The sequence below is a fragment of the Leptonychotes weddellii genome, chromosome X, assembly GCF_054177405.1.
Source record: "Leptonychotes weddellii isolate Sample4059 chromosome X, ASM5417740v2, whole genome shotgun sequence".
Taxonomy (NCBI): domain Eukaryota; kingdom Metazoa; phylum Chordata; class Mammalia; order Carnivora; family Phocidae; genus Leptonychotes; species Leptonychotes weddellii.
The window spans coordinates 2,495,710-2,513,864 of NC_138385.1; positions in this window are offsets into that span (position 1 = coordinate 2,495,710).

The window sequence follows — 18,155 nt, forward strand, 5'->3', positions numbered from 1 at the left end:
CCCCAAGGCTACCTGCACAGCCTCATCATATGTCCTCAGATCAACACTATCTAATTAGCTGGACGTATGATCCTCATATGTAGCCCAAGACCTGTCCCTACTTTCCCCCACATCAATAAAATGGGTCCATTACATTGATGATATATGTTAACATGTGAAGATTTCCTCTTCAGGCTTTGCTAGAGCATCTGTGAAGGAGAGGATGAGCAGTGAAACTACAGAAAATTCAAGGCCCAGGCACCACCATTAGGTTTTGAGAATCTTCTGGTTGGGTAATATTCATGTTGTCCCAAAAGCTATGATTAATAAAGAGCAAGATTATCTAACCCCTAAGAATGTGAAAGAGGTGCAAGCCTTTGTAGGGATTTGGACTTTTGAAGGACTTTTACTCCCCACCTGGCACAGTGCATCCATCCCTTATACCACCTGGTAAAGACAGGGCACATGTGAAAGGAATCAGAGCAGCAACCTGTCTTGAAGAAGATAAAAATACTACTAAAGCAGATTAAAGCTCTGGGCATCTCTCAAGTAGGGCCACCATTTGAGTTAGATGTGTCTGTGACTCTAGAAGGTATGGGTCAGGCACTGTGGCAGAGTCAACAGATGGGGAGGTGGCTGTGAATCTGTAAGAGGCTGTCATGAGGGGTGGAGTATTAGGGAAAACATCAAAATGATGTGACATCCAGTTGACCTATTAGCTGAACTCAGGTGATCAGAGGCTCCTTACCCCCTCCCTTGTCCTTGGAATGTGGGTTCCACTTTCTTTCCCACTCCCAGAAGTTGCTCTAAGGACATAGCCTTGAGATAGTGATGTGGTGTTGAGAACACATGCACCATATATGTGACTGAATCTAATTAAGGCCTCTATATAAATTTTAAAATTTGACAGATGGGTATGGAGATCTACTAATTTTGCTCCTGCCCAACATGAGCCTAGTATGTAAGCTCCCTTTGCTTATTAATAAAATTGCCATCTACCAACCTGGAGTGGCCTGCCTCTTTGATCTTTCCCTGACCTCCACGTTTGGGAGCCAGTTTCAGATTATACCTGGGAAGTTCCCAAGGAGGCTACAAAACCAACACATTGATAATCTGCTCTCAAAGCAGCTGACTGTGTTATTTTCTTCAGTTAAACTGAGTCTGCTGTGGTAGTTCTGCAGGTATCTTCAATGTGCACAAGGGATATAGAGCCCCTGCAATGCTTGCCCCCAATTCCAACATAGTCAATATTTTATAATCAGAATCCTGAGTCAGTGCATAGGTAACAGGGAATTTTACTTATCCTCTGGTAATACACACAGCTATTAATATTGATCAGTCTAGATTAGTGATTCTCTACCCCTGCTTATTGTAATCACTTGGATAGATTTAAATACTAACACTGAATAGTGGTTACCTTGGGGAAGATATTAACTGAAAGGGACCAAAAAAGAGTGTTCTGGAGTTCTAGAAATGGTGTATATAAGGGGTCAGAATGCTTATTTACATATTGCCCATGGCTGCTTTTCTTTTCTTTTTTTTTTTTTTTTAAAGATTTTATTTATTTATTTGACAGAGAGAGAGAGAGAGAGGGAACACAAGCAGGGGGAACAGCAGAGGGAGAGGGAGAAGCAGGCTTCCTGCAGAGCAAGGAGCCCAATGCGGGGCTCGATCCCAGGACCCCGGGATCATGACCTGAGCCGAAGGCAGACGCTTAACCGACTGAGCCACCCAGGCGCCCCCCCATGGCTGCTTTTCAACTACAAGAGTTGAATAGTTGTGACAAAGAGTGGCTGGACATTTGGCCCCTTCCAAAAATGTTTGCCGACCTTTGGTCTATATCTTTATCTCAGTCATGATGTATTACGTATGTATGTGTATATGATTCAGATAAAGATCTACTGAACTACACTAACAACTTTTGCATTATACCATGTGTAAATTATACCCCCCAAAAGTAGTAAATAAAAAGAAAAAAATTCATGTGCTTGGATACCATCTCCAGATAAGTCTTATTTAATTGGTCTATGGTATGGTCTGCATATCAGTGTTTCTAAAAGCTCCCAAGGCAATTCTAATGAGCAAACATGGTTGAAAACCACAGAGTTAGATCCTCATTTATTTTAACAAACAAGGATCACCAAATATTTGAGGAAAACCAACCAGATGAATGCAAGACACCAAGTGCACAAAAAGAAGAAACCAACCCCTGAAGAAATAGTAAAGAAAACAAGGAGGACTTAAAAATAGATGTCATTATCATTCTCTAAAAATATTAGAGGGTAGCACATTCACTAAACAAGAACAGTCAGCTTTGGGAAAAAATTAATCAGAGAAACCATTATTATTTTGAACTAATAATCATTATTGTCAAAATGCCAGCAGAATGATTAAATAGCAGAAACATAATACATGTATCACAAATTAGTGAATTGGAAAATTAATTGGGGTCATTTTCCCCAGATGTGGTGCTAAAGAAAGGGATAGGAAGAATATGGCAGAAAAGTTAGGAGGCTAGGAGGACAGATCTAAAAAAAGCAAGTGTCTATTTAATAGGAGTTCTGGAAGAAGGGAACAGAAGAAATGGAGAGAATGAAATAGTGAACTAAATTAGTGAAGTAAAATTTCCCTGAATTAGAGAAAGACTTTAGTCTTAAGATAGAAAGTGTCCACCTAATTAGATAGTGTTGATCTGAGGAAAATATATCTACTTGAGGAGAGAAATGGGAAAGGTTTGGTTAACAAAACTAGAATGCACTAAGTTAGTAGATCAAGAGAGATCTAGAGAAAACAGATATGGATATATTGAAGCCTACTTATTAACTTATTCCAGTGACCAAAAACACAACTGGAATTCAACTTGAATGTCCCAATGAGACTTAAGTATGCAAATATCACTGCCAGGTGTTCTGATTTTAGGCTACTTCTTTATATGAATTATATTGCAGTGAGAAGAGCTATGTGGAAGTAAAATAACCAGCAATTAGGAAAAGAAAATCACATGATCTATCTAGCTTCCCCTTAGAGGAAGATCAGGGCAAGAGGTTTGGAGGGAATTGTGTAGCGGAGATAGGATAAGATCACATAAGTTTATTCTTAGGCTAAGTAAAAAGGATTTACTTAGCCTGTGTGGACCCACAGAGAAAATAGTTCATGATTCTGCACAGCTAGGGCTTGCTGAGCAAATCTTAGTGGAACTTGGAACGTGGGATTAAAAAGGGAAGCCTTGGAAGGTAATTTACAATTGTATAGATAGTGAGAGAACTCCAGAGAGATTTATCATCAGATGTGTTACATTTAATTCCTAGATTGTAAAACTGGAGACAATGGTCTTATCTTTCCCCTAGAGAGACTTATTTAGATTCTAAAAGGTTAGAATAAGAAGACCAGATCCTTTCCAAGGAGCAAAGGTTTTTCTCCCTCTTTTCCAAAGGGACAATCCCTCTCTCTTCTATATAAATGCCCAGGTTCACTTCTGTATCCCTTGCCAGCAATATAAATTGTTTGTGCAGAGTGATATCCAGCTCTCATCCTGTCATCCCAAGTAGAAGAAATCAGGGCACAGGAGAACTACAAAATTATTATGTGCTTGAAAAGTAAATAATGATTAATGTACTCTGCTCCAGAAATCTCATATGTGCATTCAGAATAATGTTAATAAATAGGGATATTGAAAACTTAACAGTCTACACTCTGGACCTTCTTCACCTCTCATTAACATGGTTGCATGGTTTCAGTGAGTATAAGTAGATCAGATGTTTGTGTATCCATTTTTTTTGTTGTTGTTGAAATATCTTTAATTTTTTTATTTTAAAATTTTAATTCATTAGTTAACAAAGTGTTATATTAGTTTCAGGTGATATAGTGATTCAACAATTATATACATTACTCAGTGCTCATCAAGATAAGTGTACTCTAATCCCATTCACCTATTTCACCCATCCCCCCACTCACCTCCCCTCTGGTAACCATCACTTTCTTCTCTGTAGTTAAGTGTCTGTTTATTGGTTTGTCTTTTTCCCCCTTTGTTCCTTTGTTCTGTTTCTTAAATTCCACATATGAGTAAAATCATATGACATTTGTCTTTGTCTGACTGGCTTATTTCACTTGGTATTATACTCTCTAGATCAACCCATGTTGCAAATGGTAAGATTTTATTATTTTTTATAGTGGAATAATATTCCACTGTGTATGTGTGTGTGTGTGTGTGTGTGTACACCACATCTTCTTTATTTATTCATTTATTGATAGACACTTGGGCTGCTTCCATATCTTGGCTATTGTAAATAATGCTGCAATAAACATGGGGTGCCAGTATCCCTTTGAGTTAGTGTTTTTGTATTTTTGTGTTTAGCAGGATTACTGGATTGTAGGGTAGTTCTATTTTTAATTTTTTGAGGAACCTCCATACTGTTTTCCATAGTGGCTGTACCAGTTTGCATTCCCATCAACAGTGCAAGAATGTTCCTTTTTCTTCACATCCTTGTCAACACTTGTTTCTTGAGTTTTTTTATGTTAGCAATTCTGACAGGTATGAGATGATATCTCATTGTGGTTTCGATTTACATTTCCCTGATGATGAATGATGTTGAGCATCTTTTCATGTGTCTATTGGCCAGCTGTATTTTTTTAATTTGTCCTGTGTACACTAGTACTTTCAGAAAGAGCCTATGTGTTTAATTTCTAATTAGCCTGCTCCTAGGCCTTCTCTGGGCTTAAAGGCAGTTATTTACTTTTTATTGTTGTTTTAGTAAGAACTTCTAACATGATAGCTATTCTTTTAATAAAATTTTAGGTGTACAATAGAGTATTGTTCACTATAGGCACAATGTTGTACAGCAGATCTCTAGAACTTATTCATCTTGCATTACTGAAACTTTATACATTGAATATAAAACCCATTTCTCCGTTTTCCAAGCTCCTGGCAACCACATTATACTCTATTTTAGATACCTCATATGTATTAACTGGGGTGCTCCAGAGAAACAGAAACAATAAGAGATATATAAAGGAAAAGATGATATAGATGATAGATAGATGATAGATATAGATAGATAGATAGATGATAGATGATAGATAGATAGATAGATGATAGATTTATTATAGAAATTGGCACACACAGTTATGGAGGTTGAAAAGTATCATAATTTGCCATGTGTAAACTGTAGAGCCAGGAAAGTCAGTGGTATAAATCAGTCCAATTCCAAAGGTCTGAGAATCAGGGAGCTGCTATTTTAAGTCTAGAGTCTGAGGGCCCAAGAACCTGGAGCTCTGATGCCCAAGAGCAGGAAAAGATAGACATGCCAGCTCAAGAAGTGAGTGAATTCATCCTTCCTTTGCCTTTTTATTTCATTCAGGTCCTTAAAGGATTGAGTGATGCTCACCCGCATTGGTGAGAGTGTATCTCTTTACTCAGTTTACTGAATCAAATGTTAATATATTCCAAAAACATCCTCACAAATACACCCAGAAATGTTTTATCAGTCATCTAGGCATCCCTTCGCCCCATCAAATTGATGCATAAAATTAACCATAACATGATATATAAGTGGAATCATGTAGTATTTGTCTTTCTGTGACTGGCCTATTTCATTGAGCATGGTATCTCCCAGGTTATTCCATGCTGTTGCATATTGCCGAATGCATATAAATATTTTCTTTATCCATTCATCCATGAATGCACATTTAGATTGTTCTATTATCTTTGCTACTATAAATAATGCTTCAATGAACATGGGAGTGCAAATATCTCTTCAAGATCCTGCTTTCAACTTTCTTGGATAAATACTCAGAAATAGGATTGTTGGATCATATATGGTAGTTCTAGTTTTAATTTTTTGAGGAATCTTCATACTGTTTTCCATAGTGACTGAACATTTTACATTCCTACCAGCAAAATGCCAGGGTTTCAATTTCTCCACATCCTCTCCAACACTTGTTATTATTTTTAATAATGGCTATCGTAACAGGTGTGAATTAGTATCTCATTGTTGTTTTGATTGGCATTTCCCTCATGATTACTTATGTTGAGAATATTTTTATATATCTGTTGGTCATTTGTGTATCTTCTTTGGAAAATGTCTATTCAAGTCCTTTGCCCATTTTTTAATCAGGTTATTTGTTATTTTATTTTTCCTATTTAGCTGTAGGAGTTTCTTATATGTTTCAGATATTAACCCCTTAACAGCTCTATGATTTGCAACTATTTTCTCCCATTCCGTAGGTTGCCTTTTCACTATGTTAATTGTTTTCTGTGTGAAGCTTTTTAGTTTGATGTAATCATGCTTGTTTAGTTTTGCTTTAATTGCCTGTTTTGTCTTGGGTTTTTTGGTGTCAAATCCAAGAAATCACTGCCAACACCTATTTCATGAAACTATTTCTTTCAGTTTTCCATTTGTTTCTTACTTTCCAAAATAATGCCTCTTTTATTCCTGTCAATACTCCTTTATTGTTAAAGAGGTGGCAGCAAATATGTGTATTCAATCTGCCCTACCCTGCTAAAGCCCTAATGTTTGTTTTGAATTTCACATATATCTGGATTCACAAAGAAGTCAAACCATTACACTTCAGTTGCATGATGTTAGTGGTAATAAGAGAAAGAGCTATTATTGCTGAACACTACTATTTGCCAGGTACTATCTTGAGAACTTTGCATTCATTATCTTATTTAAGTCCCAAAACAACCCAAAGAGATTAGTACAATTATTACCCCCATTTTATAAAGAAACTGGGGCTTAGAGGTTAGACATTTATCCAGTATCATGAATCTTTTAACTGTGTAATTTTCCACAAGGAGGAGAGTGAATATTGACATCCAGATTCTTCCATTTCACATCTCAAGCTTTAACCAGAATGAATCAATGTTTTTATGATAGCTTAAAGGGATATATGTACATCATCAATAATACTAGTAGAGATAGGCTTTTCTGATAACCTATACTGCATATTTCTCAGCAGAGGTGATTTAGAGCAAAAATCAGGAGACTATAAATTATATCTTGTTTAACAGTAGTTTCCCCATTATATAGCTCCACATTTTCAATATAATCCAAAGGAGGAAATAAACATCCCCTCTTAACTAGAGTCCTCACAGTTTCTGTAAAGGACTAAATAATTACTCATTGTAAACCAAAATGACTTTTAATTTTCCCCGGGTAATATACTTTAACTAGAACTACAAAATATCAAACTAAGCAATGATGGTAGATAGATAAAAAAAAATCACCACAATACTCCAATCCTCCCTGTATCCAAGTTTTTGCAATTTGACTTTGTAGCTTCTCCATCCAAGAGGTAGAGTCTATTTTCCTATACTTTAACTCTTTTTTTTATTAAGTTTTGTAATTCCAGTATAGTTAGCATACAGTGTTATATTAGTTTCAGGTGTACAACGCAATGATTCAACAGTTCTATACATTACTCAGTGCTCATCATGGTAACTGTAATCTTTAATCCCCATCCCCTATTTCACCCATCCCCCCATCTGTATGTCTTCCTTGAAGAAATTTCTATTCATGTCTTCTGCCCATTTTTAATTGGATTTTTTTGGTGTTGACTTACATAAATTCTTCATATATTTTGGATATGAACCCTTTATCAGATAAGCCATTTGCAAATATCTTCTCCCATTCCATATGTTGCCTTTTAGTTTGGTGGTTGTTTCCTTTGCTGGGTAGAATCTTTTTTATTTTGATGTAGTCTCAATAGTTTATTTTTGCTTTTGTTTCCCTTGCCTCAGGATACATATCTAGAAGGATGTTGCTATGACCAATGTCAGGGAAATTACTGACTGTGCTTTCTTCTAGTATTTTTATGGTTTCAGGTCTCACATTTGGGTCCTTAATCCATTTTGAATTTATTTTTGTGTATGGTGAAGAAAGTGGTTCAGTTTCCTTCTTTTGCATATTGTTGTCCAGTTTTCCCAACACCATTTGTTGAAGAGATCATCTTTTTCCCATTGCATATTCTTGCCTCCTTTGTCAAAAATTGACTATATAATTGTGGGTTTATTTCTAGGCCCTCTATTCTGTTCTATTGATCTATTTATCTATTTTTGTGCCAGTACCATACTGTTCTAATTACTACAGCTTTGTAATATAACTTAAAGCCCAGAATTGTGATACTTCCATTCCAGGTTTTTTTTTCTTTTTCAAGGTTTCTTTGGCTATTTCATGTCTTTTGTGGTTCCATACAAATTTTAGGATTGTTTGTTCTAGCTCTGTGAAAAATGTTGGTGGTATTCTGATAGAGATTGCATGAACTGTGTAGATTGCTTTAGGTAGTAAAGATATTTTATTTTTTATTTTTATTTTTTAAATATCATTTTCTATTTGCATAGTACATCATTAATTTTTGATGTGGTATTCAGTGATTCATTAGTTGCATATAACACCCAGTGCTCATCACAGCACGTGCCCTCCTTAGTCCCCATCACCCCATGTTGTAGAGATATTTTAACAATATTTGTTATTCCAATCCAAGAGTATGACATGTCTATTTCTTTGTGTCATCTTCAATTTCTTTCATCAGTGTTTTATAGTTTTTAGAGTACAGGTCTTTCACCCCTTTTGTTAGGTTTATTCCTAGGTGTTTTATTATTTTTGATGCAGTTATAAATGGGATTGATTTCTTAATTTCTCTTTCTGCTGTTTCATTATTAATGCATAGAAATGCAACAGATTTTTGTACATCAATTTTGTATCCTGCAACTTTATTGAATTCATTTACCAGTTCTAATAGTTTTTTAGTGGAGCCTTTAGGGTATTTTACATGTAGTATCATATCATCCACAAATAGTGAAAGCTTGACTCCTTCCTTACCAATTTGGATGCCATTATTTCTTTTTGTTGTCTGATAGCTGTGGCTAGGACGTCTGGTACTATGTTGAATAAAAGTGGTGGTAGTGGATATCCTTGTCTTGTTCCTTACCTTAGGGGAAAGGCTCTTAGTTGTTCCCCATTTAGTATGATGTTCACTGTGGGTTTTTCATATTAAGGCCTTTATTATGGTGGGGTGTGTTCACTCTAAACTTACTTTGTTCAGGGCTTTGGCCATGATTGGGTATTGTACTTTATCAAATGTTTTTCTGTTTCTATTGAAATGATCATATGGTTTTTATCCATTCTATTATTGATGTGATATATCACATTGATTGATTTGATAAAATAGCAGAATGTACATTCTTTTCAAGTGCACATGGAACACTCTCCAGAATAAATTACATATTAGGCCCCAAACAAGTCTTAACAAATTCAAAAAGATTGAAGTCATACTATTCATCTTTTCTGACTACAATGCTATGAAACTAGGAATCAACCAGAGGAAAAAATCTGGAAAGAGTACAAATACATGGAGGTTAAATAACATGCTATTAAACAATGAATGGGTCAATGAAGAAATAAAAAAAAATACATGGAGGAAAAAAAGTACATGGAGAGAAATGAAAATGAAAACACAATGATCCAAAATCTTTGGGATGCAGCAAAAGGAGTTGTAAGAGGGAAGTTTATAGCACTACAGGCCAAGAAAGGTCTCAAATAAACAACATAATTTTACATCTAAAGGTGCTAGAGAAAGAACAACACATGAAGCCTAAAGCCAGCAGAAGGAAGGAAACGATGAAGATTAGAGTAGAAATAAATGATATAGAAACTAAGAAAAAAACAATAGAACAGGTGAAACTAGGAGCTGATTCCTTGAAAAAAAATTAAAAATTGATAAACCTCTAGCCAGACTTATCAAAAAGAAAAGAGAGAGGATCCAAATAAATAAAATCACAAATAAGAGAGGAAAAATAACAATACCACAGAAATACAAACAATTATAAGAGAACATTATGAAAAACTATATGTCAACAAATTGGACAACCTGGAAGTAATGGATAAGTTCCTAGAAACATATAAACTACCAAAACTGAAACAGGAAAAATAAAATACTTGAACAGACTGATAACCAGCAGAGAAAGTGAATCAGTAATCAAAGAACTCCCAATAAACAAATGTCCAGGACCAGATGGCTTCACAGTCGAATTCTGCCCAACATTTAAAGAAGAGTTACTATCTCTTCTTCTGAAACTATTCCAAAAAATATAAAAGGTAGGAAAACTTCCAAATTTATTCAATGAAATCTAATACCCAAACCAGATAAAGTCCCCACTAATAAAGAGGACTACAGGCCAATACCCCAATGAACATGGATGCAAAAATTCTCAATAAAATACTAGCAAACCAAATCCAACAATACATTAAAAAAAATCATTCACCACAATTAAGTGGGATTTATTCCTGGGTTGCAAGTGTTATTCAATATTCACAAGTCAATCAACGTGATACACCACATTAAAAGAAAGGTTATGAACCATATAATTATTTCAATAGATGCAGAAAAAGCTTTTGACAAAGTACAATATCCATTCATGATAAAAACCTTGAACAAATTAAGTTTAGAGGGAACATACCTCAACATAATAAAGGCCATATATGAAAAACCCACAGCTAATATTCATCCTGAGAGCTTTTGCTCTAGGGTCAGAACAAGACACTTATGTCCACTCTCACCACAGTTATTTCACATAGTACTGAAAGTCCTATGTTAACAAAAAGAAATAAAGGACATACAAATTAGCAAGGAAGAAGCAAAGCTTTCACTATTTGCAAATAACGTGATATTCTATATAGTAAATCCAAGACTCCACCGAAAAACTGCTAGAACTGATAGACAAATTCAGTAAAATCACAGGATAAAAAATCAACGTACAGAAATCTGTTGCATTTCTATACACCAATAATGAAATAACAGAAAGAAAAATTAAGGAATCAACACTATTTACAATTGCTCTTTCTCCTTTTAAAATTTTCTATCACTACACTTTTTTGCCATTTAAAGTACTATGTGTTTTGTAGTAGACCTTCTTGAGTTGTTATTACTGGGAGCTCTCTGTGCCTCCTAGATCTGTATATCCGTTTCCTTCCCTGGATTAGGGAAGTTTTCAGCTATTATTTATTCAAATAAATTTTCTGCCCCCTTTTCTCTTTCTTCTTCTTCTGCAATACCTATAATGTGAATATTATTATGCTTGATAGAATCTCTGACTTCCCTAAGTCTATTCTTATTTTGCAACATTTCTTTTTTTTCTCACCTGCTCAGCTTGATTACTTTGTCTTCCAGATCACTAATTCTCTCCTCTGCTTCCTCGAACCTATTTATTCCATGTAGTGTATTTTAAATTTCATTTATTGTGCTCTTCATCTCTGATTGGTTCTTTTTTTATGTTTGTTAAAGATCTCACTGATATCTCCATGCTTTTCTCAAGTCCAGTGAATATGTTTATGATCATTACTTTAAATTCCCTATGAGGCATATTACTTATATCTGTTTCACTTAGGTCTCTTGATGTGGTTTTCTTCTGTTCTTTCATTTGGGAAATATTCCTCTGTCTCCCCATTTTGTCTAACTCTCTGTGTCTGTTTCTCTGTGTTAGGCAAGTCAGTTATGTCTCCTGCTCTTGAAAGTAATGGCCTTATGAAGAAGAGGTCTTGTAGTGCCGTGCAGTGCAGTGTCCCCTTTTCACCAGGACCTAGGACTTCAGGGGATGTCTTCTATGTGTGTTGTGTGCACCCTGATGTTGTGTTCTGGCTCCTTTTTCCTTCACTCCAGTCATCTGCAGAAGCTCTCTTTACTGTTGTGGGTAGTGTTTGGTCCCCAGCTGGAGTGGGGTACAGTTTTATGAAGGTGCATGCTGGTCTACTTGCAAATGAGAACTGCTGCTGTCATTGGGACCAGGGCCAGCATGGGAGATCCACAAAGTGAGCAAAGTGTCCCGGGCATGTAGTTTTAACAAGATGTACCTTGAGCTTCCACAGGACCCACTGACACCGCAGCTGCCACCACTGGGATCAAGGCTTCACAAAATGCACAGGTTGGGAGAAAGTGTTGGCAAGGTTTGTGCTGTTCTTCTGGAGGAGGGGACCCACAGAGCCAGGACTGATGCAAGCATCACTGTGAAGGAGGGATCCACCAAGGCACAGGGGATGGGTGGGTGTTGGTGTAAGCATGTTAAGTAGTGAGTGTCAGTACCACAGTGATTTTGCAGGTGGCTGTTTATGCTGGGGGGCAAGGGAGAGAGATGGTGCCTTCCAGCTCCTTTGCTCCTGGAGAAGTCCCTCAGTGATCCCTGACCCTCCAAGATGAATAAACTACTCTCCCTCCCATATGTCCCAGGCATTTTTCAAACTGCTGCTTCTATGCTATAACTCTATGGGCTGTTTCTCATGCTGCCTCTTTAAGGGTGGGAACTCAGCTTCCTATCACCCTCTAGGTTCTCCCAGAAGGAGCCTGCTGATTTTTAAAATTCTAGGCTTTAAGTCCTGCTGGTTGTAAGAAATCATGAAATTCATTCCTTCTCACTTTCAAAGCCAAATAGCATGGGGATTTGTCTTCCCCATGTGGGCTCCCCAGTGTGATAGTCTGTTTCTCTCCCCTCTCCACACCCACAGCTCTCCCTCTCTCTCTCCCACTGCACTTTGTTTCATTCCCCACTGCATCTCCACACTTCCTACCCTCTTCGATATGGCCTCTTCTCTACCTTTAATTGTGAAGTTTTTTCTGCTGGTCTTTGGGTTGTTTTCCAGATTATTTATGCTGATGTGAGTGTTATCTAGTTGTATCCATGGGACAAAGTGAACTTAGGGTCCACTTACTCCAAGCCTCCTTTGTGTGCAGACATATTATGTCATGCTTTCTACCAGTTGCTTTGCTACACAGGAGGAAATCCCAGAGATGGAAGATGGGAGGTATCATTCTCCTCATGGCTTGTGGATTGCCTTGGACAAATAATTGTGGCACCATACTTCCTTGATTGTTTAACATGTTCCTGACTGCCACTAAGGAAAACCATGCTTATCCATAGACTCAGAATGGATAGATTCACCACCCAAAGGGCATAGGACAGCTGGAATGGGGACAAGCATTGAAGAGAAGACAAAAGACCAAACTGCATTAGTCAGGTTAGGCTCTGTTATGCTGTGGTGGTAAACTACCTCAACTACAGAGCTTAACCCAACAAAGGTTAATTTCTTTTTCAAACTATGTTTCCACTGGAGGTTAACACAAGAACTCTTCATTGTAACCACTCAGGGATCTACACTTATCTACACTGATGGAGACTTCATCATAACACCGTTCCATGATCACATAGGGTAAAACAATGTGGAAAACTGTGGTTCTTAAAACTTGTCTTTGGGTAAAACATATAATTTTGGTTCACATTTCTTGGGCAAAGAAAATCACATGACCACATCTAACTTCAAGGGGTGGGGAAGAGAAATTTTACCTACCATGTGCTTGAGAAGAGAAGTGGAATATTTGGTAGATAACACTAAAACTACTTCAGTCTTCCTTTCTCATCACTGAATACTTCGTCTACTCTCCTTTCTTCATGCAGAACACATTTACCTCCCCCCAAGAGAGGAATTGAAAAGTCCCATCCAATCACTCTTTCATTCTCAAAATCTAGGCTCTTTGAATAGTGTTTAGAGGTTGTTTTGTTTAACTATGTTATAGGTGTCCGCTTTTAGTCCAGAGAAATATGAACTAAAAAGAAAAGTTGTCTACCCCCTCATACTCAACATTCAGTAGTGAGATAGGAAAAGATAACCACAATAAACAATCCCTTTTGGAGAGAAGAATAGGAATCACAACACAATCACTGGTTAATAGCAACTCTTAAATCCCACTAGACAGATGCAGAAAGAGTTCCCTGTGTAGGAAGTGAGAATGTTCCTTAATTAAGCCCTGATTCTGCTCCCTGGGAAGAGATCCCTGGTCAATTTTTCTCTATGAACCTTGTTTCTGCCTTCAGAGGGTTTCTTTCTTTTGTGTCACCCTCCTAGACCACGTCTGGAATGAGCATTGGAAAATATATATTCCTGGAGGCTGAAAAACTCATAATCTACATCCTGTTTATAGTATATTTGGAGCCCAAGGGTAATTTTAAGTCTTAAACAGTCACAGTAATTTATTCCAGGCTTCTTATCTATTTAGTTTGATTCACATCCAAATGTCAATAATCATACCCATAATTCATTACTACACACACTTTGCATATTTGCTATATTTATTTGCTTTCTCATAGTCATGTTTCTCACAACTTAATTGTGAGTACTTGGAGCCAGCAGGCATTTATTGGAGCTAGACCTTAAGTTTATTTTCCCTCAAACACTTGTCCAACAGAAAAGATTTACTTGTGGCAACAGCCCTAATTTGATCTTTCCTTTGAGATAACACAGTCCATTCAGACATTTTTACAATGGTCAAATGGCCATGCCCTTGATTTAATCTTGCTATAGGGCTGTTTTAAGAAGAATTTGTTACCAGGAAACTTTCTTTGTTTTACCTTTTACTCATTGAAGCTAGAAGCAATTGCCTCTTCCCATCACACAAGTCCTCACATTTCTGGATTCTATGTTCCCTTTCATCACACTGCTTGCACAACAGCCAATTCTCTTCTGACCTCAGCACTTTCTTGTAATAACTTGTCAAATGTGGTGAACAATGACTAACACACAGTGCCAACATTCTGTATTACAATCTCTTCCCTTAGAGCTAAACATTCATTAGGTAAATTATGTGCCTTACAAATTAATGCAGGGAACAGTTTCAGCAAATATTTCATCATTATAAAACATGGATCACCAGTCTTCCAGCCCCTGATAACAGTTTATTTTGTATCCACTATCTGGTACCTCAGCCAATGCTACTTATTATTATTTTTTTGTTATGGTAATACTGTCTTGTTTCAGTCTGAATAGGCTAGATTATGCAGTAAAAATAAACAATCCAAAAATATCAGTGGCTTGAAACAATAAGAGATTTCTTTCTTTCTTATACTGCTTGTTCAATGTTGGGCAGCCAGAGGGCTTTGCTAATTGTAGTACTCGGACCAGGCTTACAGAGGCTTTAGATCAATATGGGTTTTCAGAATTACTATTGCAGAGAGAAGAGAATATGGCAAACTGTGTACTACTCTTAAATCTTCTCATGGAAGGAACAGGTCATTTCTTCTCAAATCTTAGCCAATATATGTCACATGAGCACAGATAATTTCATGAGGTGTGGGAAATACAATTTACCATGTACCCAGGAGGAGAACCAGAAACATATGGATGATGGCATTAATGACTTATCACAAGGAAGCTAGACACATCCTAGATCATTTTTCAAATTCCATTGATAAAGGGGAAACACTAATTTTCTACGAAGAAGAGGTTACCTACAAAAATAATGCGAATCCAAATAATTTCAGACTTCTCATCCACAATGCAAGATGTTAAAAACAGTGGATTAAAGCCTATAAAATGTCAAGAGAAGAACATTTTTAAATTAGAATTCCCTAGCTAGGAAAATTACCAATCAAGTATGATGGCAAAATAAGGGCTGTCTCAGCCATACAAAGACTCAAGAAATTCACAAACCATTCAGTATCACTGAAATAATTAGTATGAAACATACTCTGGCAAAAGAAAAACAGAACTCAAGCAAAAGGAAAGCAAAATATAGGAAATAGTGGTAAGCAAAAAATAAAACTTGCCGTTCACAATAGTTATTAATAATAAAGCTATAAAATTAATAATTTTAATGTAATGGTTTATAAAATAGAAGAGACATACTACTAAAAATGATTCAAAATAAAAATTCAGTTGATATCAATGAAACCTGGATTATATGGGAGGAACAGAAAATAAACAAAAGCTTACAGAAGTCTTATCTGGGAGAGAAACTAAATTTTGATTATATTCTTTGTTGATGGAGATTGTAAATTTAAATGTATTTGCTAGAAATTTGAAGGCAACAACTTGCATGATGGAAATAAAAAGTAGAACTTACCAAACAGCCGATTATGGTAGAGGGAAATAATACAATGTTATTCATCTAACAAAAATGAGGGAAGAAGAAAATGCAGAAATCATGGAAACCAAAACCAAGTAACAAAAATTATATCAAGAGAGTTCCATTTCTTGCACTGACAACATGAAGAGCTCCATGGATTTACTCCCCAGTGAAATTTGTGGAAATTATTTTTAAAACAATCATTTAAAATTTTTGGAAATGGTCCTACAGACATATACAAATGAAGAAACACTTATTCAAACAAATTTACCAACACATAAACTGCGGGTTTATGGCATTGACCATATGAACCATGACCCACTCCCTCCCACATCCCTCCCAGAACAGTGTGAAGGAAACTGCACTCCAGATGGGTGCAGCCAAGAATATAGGGCTTATTCTCCATCTAGCTCCCAGTTAAGGGCTTTGGTATTTTTCTGGGAAGGATGGGAATCAGCATTTCTCATCCCATCCCAAGCTACCTGTTGCAGAGGCTAAGTTCTAGGAGAGTGAGGCTGAGAAGTGGAGCCTCCCTTCTTCCATCCAGCCCCCACTTGTGTAACAGAGACTTTACCACAAGAATAGTGTACTGTGAATACTGAGACTCCAATTTACCTCTCCCTGGCAGAGTTACCATTCCAGGAGAGACAAGCCAAAAATATCTGAGGCTACTGACCAGTTCCCCTCCATGCCATGCCCCAACCTAGTAAAGCGGGGGTATTACTAAGAAATAAGTAATACATTGTCCCTGCCTACAGCCCCAGAGCCATGGCTCAGAGATTTTGACAATGAAGAGAGAATCCATAAAAACAGAAGTCTCTGAAGTGCTTTCTAAAAGAACTGACTTCATTTGACCTCATTCGATACAGATAAGGGAGAAGTCCAAGCCTAAAAGCACTCTCAAAAGCAATGGAGGTTGCAATGAAAAGCAAGTAAGTGGATACTGTAGATCCACTACAAATATAAGCTAAACAGGAGATGTAATAGTTGTACACTGAAAACTATACAACATTGCTGAAAGAAAATAAAAAAGACTTAAATAAATGGAAAGACATACTGTGTTCATGGAATGGGAGACTTAATAGTGCAAAGATGGCAGTGCAACATGAATTGAGCTACAGATTCAATATCTTCCTTATTGACATTCCAATTGCTTTTTTTGCAGAAATGTAACATGTAAAATTTCCCTTCCTAAAATTTGTATGGAATCATAAGGGACCCCAAATAACCAAAACAATCTTGAAAAAGAAGAATGAAGTTGGAAGACTCACATTTCCTGGGGCACCTGGGTGGCTCAGTCGTCTGCCTTCGGCTCAGGTCAGGATCCCAGGGTCCTGGGATCAAGCCCCGCATCGGGCTCCCTGCTCAGCAGGAAGCCTGCTTCTCCTTCTCTCGCTCCCCCTGCTTGTGTTCCCTCTCTCGCTGTGTCTCTCTCTGTCAAATAAATAAATAAAGTCTTTAAAAAAAAAAAAAGACTCACATTTCCCAATTTTTAAGATGTACTACAAATCTACAGTCATAGAAAGAGTGTGGTATTGGCACAAGGATAGATATATATCAGTGGAGTAGAAGAGTCCAGAAACACACTTATACATCTATGTTCATTTGATTTTTGACAAGAATACCAAGACAAATCAATGAGGAAAGAATAGTCTTTTCAATAAGTGGTCCTGGGAGAACTGGATAGCCACATGCAAAAAAAAAAAAAAAAAAATGAAGCTGGACCACTGCCTCATTCCATATACAAAAATTAACTTAAAATGGAACAAAAACCTACATGTAAGAGCTAAAACTATAAAATTCTTAAAAGAAAACATAAGGGTAAATCTTCATGTTCTTGGATTTGACAATGTTTTCTTTGATAGGACACCAAAAGCACAAGCAACAAAAGAAAAAGTAGATAAATTAGATTTTCTCAAAATTGAAATTTTTTGCACTTCAAAATGACAGTATCAAGCAAGTGAAAAGACAATCCATGGAATGGGAAAAAATATTTGCACATCATGTGTGATATCAATTATCTAGAATACATGAAGAACACTCACAAGTTAACCACAAGATAAGCAACTCAATTTAAAAATGAGGAAAGAGAGGGGCGGAGCAAGATGGCGGAGGAGTAGGAGACCTGGATTTCATCTCCTCTCAGGAATTCAGCTGGATAGGGATCAAACCATTCTGAACACCTACAAACTCAACAGGAGATCGAAGAAAGGAATAGCAACAACTCTCTGAACAGAAAAGCGACCACTTTCTGGAAGGTAGGACGTGCGGAGAAGTGAATCCGAGGCGAT